The sequence below is a fragment of the Zea mays genome, chromosome 3 (genome assembly GCF_902167145.1).
Source record: "Zea mays cultivar B73 chromosome 3, Zm-B73-REFERENCE-NAM-5.0, whole genome shotgun sequence".
NCBI classification, from domain to species: domain Eukaryota; kingdom Viridiplantae; phylum Streptophyta; class Magnoliopsida; order Poales; family Poaceae; genus Zea; species Zea mays.
In genome coordinates, this window is record NC_050098.1 from 131967282 (window position 1) to 131970997 (window position 3716).

Sequence of the window (3716 nt, forward strand, 5' to 3'; positions counted from 1 at the left end):
TGGCTAATATTATGTGTCTGCGGGAGGCTGGTGGTCATATCGTCATTATTCGATGTATGCTGACCCTTCTCCAATAGTTATGAAGCCACCCTGCCACTGCTGCCATGTGCATGCATGGTCCGTTTCGCTCGTTGGACTTGGCTGATCGGTCATTGTCTCGTCGTCCACGTGTTTATTAATATTGCCATTAATTGGAGGGAAATAAAATAAACAAGAATAGTTTATTGATACTCATATATTATGAATACATCTTATCATCATTTTCATCAGCAACCGGCCCGCCAGCTTATATAATACATCGGAATATCGGATATATATACACACAATGATTAGGTTAATTTGGATTGGACGAAAAAGTCTAGTCGGGGACATTGAAAAAGTCTGGTACTTATGTGGATGAGATAGCCATCGCCTGTTGTGTTTTGTATAAAAAGCCAGCATGAGCTAGGTGTGGGGAGCACAGCAAAAATTAGCATAGTTAGTCACTATATCTAGCTAGCGAAAGACTCGAGAGAGGAAAGCAATTCACAATCGCGGATGCTTCCGCCCCACCTAATATCTGCTCGTATAGGCAACTTGTGAGCATGATTTTCGGCGGCCATAATTATTTTCGATGGTCAAAGCTCGGCCGCCATAAATAACCTTATTTTCGGTGGCTAGTGACACGGCCACCGGAAATAACTGACACGATCATAAAAAATAACTGTTTATTTTCGCCGGTTGTGCCCTGTTCGCTGAAAATACGTCTTTTTAAAATGCGGTCGCCTTTCTTTCTTTCTCTTTCTTCCCCGTTTCTTCCTCTGCTCGACGCTGCGCGCCCCCTACGACCAAGCGCCGCCCTCGGCACCCGTCGCCCGACCGCCGCCGAGCCCTCCTCCTACCACCGTTCCGCCGCCGCCGTCGAGCCCATCTCCATGAAAAGGTTAATTTTTTGCGTATTTTATTCCATATTTTCGGTGGCCGTTATTTAATTGGCCGAAATTAGTAGATATTTGTAATTGTGCATGTTTGATTAGTGTGTGTGATTAGTATTATTTTTTAGTTCGATTCCATTAATGTATTAGTGGCATATGTGGTTTAGTAATTAGGGGCATATTGTATTTGTGGCATTACTTTTATATTAATATATGGTACTATTATATTATTAGTTTTATAAGTAAATTATATTGGTATGTAGTACAGTTGTATTATTAGTGATATGTGGTACTTAGTCTGATTTGATTAATAGCATATCATTCTTTGTTTTATAAGTAATATATTGTTTAGTGGCAGCGAGTGTTGGGGGCCTTCGTCTTCTGAAGGTCCTAAAAAACACAGCTAACCATTTGTTTTAATATATTGTGAAGTATTACAGTTGCTTCGTTACCAGAAAAGCTTTGATATAAATCAAGGGAAGTACGATGAAGCAAGCTTCGTCACGATGAAGCAGGAAGGCGGCGTAGGGAGAAGGTGTTGTTCAAGTTGTTGAGTGCAAATGACAATACTGTCCCTGTGACATTTGTAAACCATTGTATGTAAAGGGTATGAATGTAATAACGTACGAAGTTGTACGATTGCCTATAAATAGGTGAATAGTACCATTACTATTCACGCTGGATTGTAATTGTACTCACGTCGTTACCTTCAAGCAAGTCGAATGTATCAATACAATACAAACTTTGATAGTATCAATATATTCATTATGATATAAATATATGATATAATATTGCATTTATAATTATGTTTTTATATATGTGAGTTAGGAAGACTTGTTCTTCATGACCTTCGTCTAAGATTCGTTATTTCCAAGGGGGAATAACGCTTTGAAGGACGATGGTCTTTAACGTATAACAAATGTGTTGCCTTGCGCTTGATTCACAGCAATTGAGAACAGGTGACCAACAACGAGGTTATGTTGCCGAAATTTTCTTTGGGTCCTGCTAGTTTGTGTGTTTAGAACCTATCCTTGCATATAGATGTAGGACTGATACCCTTGACGAAGTTGAATAATATTTTTACGATATGGTCTGCTTTAACAGTCTCAAACATGGCTGAAGATCGTGCATGTATGTACAATGGCTGAAGTAGGAATGGACTTCATTCTGATGACTGTGTAGCCAAGACCAAAGATTTTGTGGACCATGTATTCTCCTTGTCATTAACCTGCACTGTCAGATGCCCTTATAGCCGGCATGAAAATAGTATGTTCCTTAATAAGGAAAGAGTTAGCCTAGATCTTTGTCAGTTTGGATTTATACCTGGATATGAGGTGTGACAACATCATGGTGAGGTACTACCCAACCCGAATGTAGCAGAGCAAGAGAACAATGATTGTCCTGATAGTGATGTGATGCATGAGATGCTAGATTCGCTACGTCCAAAGTTAAACCTAAGCTCCGAGGATCCTGCCACACTAGAGGTTTCGAGATTTTTTAAACTACTAAAAGACTCTGAAGAGCCGTTGCATGAACACACAAATGTGAGTATACTCACTTTTGTGACCCGGCTCAAGGTCATTAAGTCCAAGTATTTTTTCTTGAACAACTGTTACAATTAGATTTTAAAGTTATTCGGAAATGTGTTGTCAAAGCCCAATAAGTTGCTTAAATACATGTACCATTCAAAGACAATTATCAAAGGTCTCGATATGGATTATGAAAAAAAATTGATGTGTGCAAAAATAATTGTATGCTTTTCATGAAGGAGCATGTGGGAGAGAAAAAATGTCTAAAATGTGGACAATCTAGGTTTGTGGAAGTTGTTAATGATGAGGGTGACAAGTTGATGACAGATGTTACACATAAGCAGCTTCGCTACTTGCCACTAAGTCCTCAAGTGAAACAGTTGTTTCTATCTAAAAAACCGCCATGCACATGTGATGGCATAAAGAAGGTGTCCGTGAGAACGATGAGCTAATAGTGCACCCTTCAGATGGGGATGCTAGGAAGGCTCCCGACAAGTTTGATCCAGACTTTGCAGCTGAACTGTGGAATGTTCGAATCGGCCTCGCGACCGATGGCTTCACACCTTTTGGTCAAATGGCATCGTCATACTCATGTTGGCCTGTCTTTGTTATTCCATACAACCTTCCACATTTGTAGCACCCCAAAAATTCAAATCTTGAAAATTTCTCAAACTCTCTCTAAATTCAAAATGAAATTTAAATTTTGTTTCAAAATGTTTGTTTGCGAGTTGATCTCAACAAATCAAATATAGTGGTCTATATTCTCTCCAAAATCCTCCTCAAAATATCCTACAAATATTTCCCAAGTGACCCCCCTCAAATTCTTTCCAGAAATACTGTCCAAATATTCCACCGATATTTCTCCAAATATTTTCCTCCTGAGAAATACCTTCAGATTCATTTTTAAAGTCCCTACAAATATTTTCTTAATAATGTTCCTCATGCTCATACGAATACATACGCCTCCGGTGTCATACAGTGAGCTCTACAAGCTAATTTCACTTATACATGACTAATACATGCTTATCTCCTACTAATCCTTGCCTCCTCCCCCTAATCCCCCCACCTTGCATATAAAAAAAGAGGCAAGGGCCTCCACTCAAGCCACCCCAAGCCATTTCATGGCAACTTACTTCCGCCCCCATTCCCACTCCCACACAAGCACAACACGAGCACAAGGATCGTTCGATCGTTCATCCATCTGTTCATATATAGTTTGTTTGTTCGTTCGTTCGTCCGATCGTTCATGGTTCGTTCGTCCGATCATTCGATC

At 39.7% G+C, this 3716-nt stretch overlaps 1 long non-coding RNA gene across 1 annotated transcript; it reads left to right on the plus strand.

The window, feature by feature from the left end:
- Positions 1-443: 443 nt before the first annotated feature.
- On the plus strand, positions 444-1693 carry LOC109945281 (uncharacterized). Its single transcript, XR_002268409.1, has 2 exons — positions 444-922; positions 1355-1693. It is a non-coding gene; the product is annotated as an uncharacterized lncRNA (long non-coding RNA).
- The last annotated feature ends 2023 nt before the right edge of the window (positions 1694-3716 follow it).